The sequence below is a fragment of the Euwallacea fornicatus genome, chromosome 12 (assembly GCF_040115645.1).
Source record: "Euwallacea fornicatus isolate EFF26 chromosome 12, ASM4011564v1, whole genome shotgun sequence".
Lineage (NCBI taxonomy): Eukaryota > Metazoa > Arthropoda > Insecta > Coleoptera > Curculionidae > Euwallacea > Euwallacea fornicatus.
Window position 1 is genome coordinate 674,604 of NC_089552.1, and position 6,000 is coordinate 680,603.

General features: G+C 45.3%; 1 non-coding gene across 1 annotated transcript; it reads right to left on the bottom strand.

Moving 5' to 3' along the window:
* Positions 1–3,263: 3,263 nt before the first annotated feature.
* TRNAV-AAC (transfer RNA valine (anticodon AAC)) lies at positions 3,264–3,336 on the bottom strand. The gene has a single exon. It is a non-coding gene; the product is annotated as a tRNA-Val (tRNA).
* Between the last annotated feature and the right edge of the window lie 2,664 nt (positions 3,337–6,000).

The following is a 6,000-nucleotide window of genomic DNA, read 5'->3' on the forward strand; positions in this document are numbered from 1 at the left end:
CCCGCAATCCCTCAGACGATTTTCAACGGCTCCATCCAGATTCGCTTTCCTGTCGCCAAGGCCTTCGAAGTGGAATTCCGCCTCTGTATAGCGGTTGCGTTACTTATCACTTAGTGGCTCGGTTAATTCTCTATCTAAAGCCGCATATGCAAAACCCCGAAGATCGGTCAAATAACCATCCGAAAGCGGCAGCAGCCTTGGCGAAAATTCCGGACGGCACTTAAAAGTAGCCGGTCGGTCGAGATCAAAGGCATCGCCGGAGAGGATAAGCACATTGTCAAGAAAGTCAATTAAGGAATAATTAGTGATCGCAATTAGGCAGGCATCCGCGATTCAGATTAGAGCGAGAGAGATATAGAAGGGCGCAAACACGTCGTCTAGTAGTAGTTAAGAGCTTACCGGCATAAACTAGGAAAAGACTGAAAGCACTCGAGTGCCCTCTCCTCTTCCTCCACCGGCCGATGGAGATGTTGCTTTCTTTGCACCGGCTTATTACGTGGCTCTTAATTTCGATATCTGCGCAAATTAGCTTCGGTACTCATTAGTTACTTTAACTAGACAACCTCGCGAGCATTCTGCTCACACAGATTTCCCAATCGGAGGAAATTAATTGGGGCCCATCCACAATGGCTGTTTTGACACCGTTAGACATCGGGGAGATAACCCCGAAACCGGGCCATTCTCTCACGGAGCACAAATAGATTATCGAAAAACCACAGACAATTGAATAAGGCTATTAAGCATACCTACTTTGTCACTGGTGGCTTTATCTCTCGGGATACCAAATTTTAATATATGTTCCGTGTCAAAAGAACTAGTTTTTGATATGGTTTCTCCGAGAGTGCGATGCGGATTTTTGATACCGCTGATGGCTACCGGGTACTCGAGATATTTCGAGACAGAGTCGGGCTTCGTTGCCGCGACCCGCAGATCCTTGGAGATTCCGAATTTCACGAGCTCACGAGGAATGTGCGTGGAGGTTCACGGCTTCCGATCGCGAAACGAGCGAGGCTCGAACAAAAAAATTTCGTCATTACTCAGGAGTGATAAATTTTGTTAAATGACCCGTCCCTGACAGCGTTCCTTCGTCTCGTGATGGTCTTATCGGGAAAAATTCTTGGAATTGTTTCCCGAAACTCCAACCTCCTCATCTTCTGCCACTTAACAGTGATTTCAAAACGGTGACGAAACACGTGTTTTTTTTTTGTTTTTTTTGTTTTTTTTTTTTTGTCCTCCGGCGTCCTCCAATTTATTTAAGCAACGAAGCGGTTTTATGCCAAATAAAGTTTCCACACAACTTCGGAAAGTTGCATTAAAAACCGCACGACTGTCGGTTGTAAATTTAACGAAATTATAACGGGACATAGAACAGACCATTTTCGGCCTTACATTGTTAGAAGCCAACGGGGTATCTTACACCCTGGTGGGATAATAGGGAGGGGAAATAGACGGCTTGCGCCAACACGGAGCTGTTTCCACTGCGGCAAGTCCCTCTCAGCCCCGTCGAACCGAACTCACCAAACTTAACGATCGAGCGAGGAAACATTGGAAAGAATCGAGGAGTTTTACTCGGCTGCAAAACGAAGTTCCCCCCTCGACCATTTGGTCAGATCAGCTGTGACCATCGACGTCCTGCAGAAACATTTCCGCAGTTTTCCGGTTCCATTGAAAGGGTGTCGCTTTTTATGACAATTGAGATTAAATGATGCGGTTTTAAAGAAGTTAAACGTTGCCGGCGAGGGGCAAAACTGGTGATAAATCGGACACCCTAAAGTCCCTTTTAATTGTGAATAAGTTTGCAGTTGAGGAAGTAGAGGCTGGAAGTCTGGATTTTCGAGATCTCGCGGTCGTGCGAATGCTGATGGTGTAGAGAAATGAAGGAGCTTGCTGCAGAAAAAGAGTTTGACATGTAAAGGCTTAAGTTGCGGCTCACAAACCCGTTCTTGCCGAACTTTTTCTTTTCTCTCGTACAACTGATTCAATCTGGCAATAAGCAGTCAAGCGAGTTACGAAAAGTAGCTACTTTTTTTTTTGGTTTTGGGGAACAAAATAACGGCGTTTTAACGAAAACTTGGGGCCGCACGGGCGTCGTTTAGTAACTAGTTACAAAACGAAGCATCGCGATGTCGTAACTTGGTCAACGAACGCGGCCGGCAGACCTCCCACCCCGCGAAAGCCTCCTCTTTAACACCGGGAAGCACAACATTTTTGCTTTTGGGGTAAATTGAAAGTTCTCTCGCACGCAATCAGCCTCCTTTCATCTCCCAAACGAAGAACGGTGCTCTAAAGCCTTAATGATCGCTTGTCGCCTCGATGCTCGATTTCTTGGTTCATAGCAATGACTACATTTTCAGGTAACAACTTTACGGCCTCAGGTGCTTCCCCGGTCACACCCAAATAAAGCTAAACAGGCGAAAGGGAAGCAATTACCCAGATCAGTCATTTGATTGAAATTTATGGTATGGGGTGGTGATAGTCCGCCATATGTGACATAACACTACAGGAAATTGACTTTTATTGTCCATTGTCCGTTCAAGATTGGAAGTGGACGTTTCATGGAAGTAAGCAATTTTAATTTCATTAATATTTAGCCAAAATGTGGAACAATGTCTTAGGAGGCCGAACCCCAAAGAGAAAACGGCCACTGTGAAGCGGCATTTTCCCACTATTTTGTGCACTTTAGACTTGCAGAATTCAAACAGTGTTAGTATATATTTATGTATGTATGTATGTGTACGTACAAAGGTGAAACCAAGTAGACGATGGGAAAGCAATGCGGACACATTTAGCTCGTTTTGAAATTCACGCTTCGTACATTTTATCTTTACAACCATCCGTCAAAAAAGTATCACATATGTACGTAACGAGACATATAATTTATATAGCATATCTGCGGGGTAATCGGCGCGTGAAAAGATCACGTACAGATCATGATTCGGTTAAAAAGTGTAAGTTTCCACCTAATTTACACTCACTTCTGGCACCCGAAACAACGACAGATCTAATCTAGGAAGGTTCGGCTCGAGGAACTGCTCGATCGTGGAGATCTGAATTCGGAGGGAGAGCCAGACGAAAAAGTAAAGGAAAAAATGGGCAGAGATTACGATTCGTTTTAGCTCGTATCAAATGGGGAGCGCAACGGCGATAACTCGACGAAATCGCTGAATTTCGCGCATTTTAAGATCCCTTAAGTAGGTTTTTCGATTTTTCTGCGTTGAATTTTGGCCAAAAAAGGAATACGTAACACAAAAAAAAAAAAGTCGTGTTTCCGCCCGGGATCGAACCGGGGACCTTCCGCGTGTTAGGCGGATGTGATAACCACTACACCACGGAAACCTCTGGCAGAACACGAGTCTACGTTGCATAAAATCAATCAAGACCAACGTACACGTTCGCATTTACTATACCAGGTGTACCATATCGTCATGGAGATGTGTCAGGGAGCGATGGCGCTATGGAAAACAATTAAAAATGCTAACAGTCCCGCGGTCGAAAACGCATCATTCTCGACAAACGGGGCCGCGTTCCAGCACGCGGGGCGTCCCCAATGACAAAAAAATTCGACGTCCCAAGTGCCACAATCGTAACAGTTCGAAAAAGTCGAAACGTGCCATCCGGCGCAGGAACGGCACTCCTCGTGCCGCACAAGATTTATTAACGAGACTTTCCTGCGCTCAGAATTAAATACAAAGATAACACCAGATAAAAACGTCTATTACGCGCTAACCCCCCAGAGACAAATTGATATCGGCCCAAATCCGGGATTATGGAAGATTCGAAGGGTGGAGGCGATCGGTTAGAGATATCCTTCGCTCTAGCCGAAATCGTCCAAGAGTTGCTGATCCGATGTGCTGATAAGGTTTACGAAAAAGGCCCAATAAGGATGAGAGTATCGCGCTTGAAAGAGGTCCGAAGTTTTTAAGTAACACAACGATTACGTCCTTTGTGTGTGGGTCCAAGGGTGTTCCCTTTTATCGAAATCCTAAACACCCTCGCCCGTATGCGACATCGCGCTAATTGCGGTAGTGCGAACGCCACCACCTGAAGTTTAAATAAACTTGAAAAAAAACAACATATACCATTAACGCCGATATTTTACACCATCAGATCGGACATAGGGGTTATTAAATGGTCTTGAACATTAGATGAGAATTCCGGTTGGGAATGAGTTTACCGGTTTCTATTAATTAGGCGTGTTTTTTGTGCCTTCAGGTAGTTAGTCAGGTGTCTATTAAGCTAATTATAATTAGAAATTTAGTGCCATTGAAGGACAAAGTATATGCCGTCCATTCGGACACCGAAGGCCATGAAAGCTGACGGGATGCTGTTCGCGATATTCTTTCTCCTCGCGTCGAATTGAGAGAGGCAACATTTTTCGTCAAATTACTTATTCACTTCTCTCCATCAAAAGGAGTTTCTGGCATTTTCAAGGAAGCTTTCGTTTTCCCTCGTTTTCCTCGGAAGCAATAACCGGTGATCATTAATAGGACCTTGCTGCAGGCAGCGAACCGTAAACGTAGGGCGTCGATTAAGCCATTCACCGTGTACCATCGAACACCTGACGAATAGGCAACAACTGACGAATTTATCTAAGACGTGCCTCCGATATTTCAACGACTAGTTACGGCTGGTTACAGTGACTTCTGCAATCTCGAGGCAGTAGGGACGCTAATTTACAACTGTAATACACCTTTTAATGGTAATTTTTCGCCTAGAAGATCGAGAGTTTTATCTCGAAAATGCCTCAATAGTCAGCTGCAATCAGTGGAACAACCGTCAAATTAATGACCTGTGGTCGTCTCCAGCACTTCAGTCGATGGAGAAAACCCTCTTTCGAAGTGAGTCAATCACTTCCCTCCCTCAGATCGAGTTTGTGTGCGTTGTCCGAACCCTATTTTCGGCGAGTTTTCGCACGAAGTGGCTTATGCGTCCCCCGGTCAAGTTCTACTTTCTGTGAATCTTCGCGTGAAGCGCGGGGCGAATTCGGCAGCGCTTACGTAGAACGCCGCTACCCGCTGCGCATTCGCATCTCATCCCGGAAGATCCAATTGACTCAACTGAGGGATAATTGGCGGTGGTCCCCTCTCTCTCTCTCTCTCTCTCTTTCTCTCTCTCTCTCTCTCTGCTGCGACTCCAACTTGTGAAATGTTTACTTTTCAAAGAATGCTCAACGGACAAAATTATTTAATTGAATACACTCCTTGTCGCCCAGGTCAAACCTCAACAGGTGGCAACCTTTCTAGCATCACTCGCAGTAATGACCGAACCACGACCTTTTCTATAAATCTCGGGAACAATTTGAGGCACACATACGCAAGACCACCGCGACGATTTATCGTCCTAGATGTCCATTAGATTGCGACGTTGTTTTGGCCTTGCATTGTCCGAACCATGCGATTTATATGCTGTCGATGGACGTAAAATTGCTACTTCGACATAAGCTTTCTAGGTAACAGCACTCATATCGTACAGCACTCATATGGTACCATTACGACTTGACTATCGGTAACGAATTGGCGCGGCTCAGACCAGAAACCATCTGGTCCACAAGAGGAGCGGCTGAGATCAAAAGGCTACTTCACTTAGCAATTAGTTGTGTTTTAAATAAATTCAGACAGAGCGGAGTTTCCGCGCACAAGGCAAATCCTGCGGTGCGGTCATTAAGACTTTTATTAGCTGAGATTTATTCAAGTGGAGTGTGGGTAAACTGGGAACCGAAGCCGACAAATCACCAACGAGCAAGGCGAAACCCCGAAACACCGAAAACACAAATTTCATCTTTTTTAATCACCATAAATTCACTTAACGATCATAGAAACCATGTAAATTTGACCCGAACCTAATGGCCTAACGTCGTTACGTCATACCTTTAAAAGAGGTAGTAGATGGCCCCCCGGAGCCCGTCCCCGGGGGTTCATTCTTTGCTTGTCACCGACGGACACTGTAAAGGTACCTCCTGAGGGCCATCGATCATACAGTATCTGCGGTGCGGATCTGGTA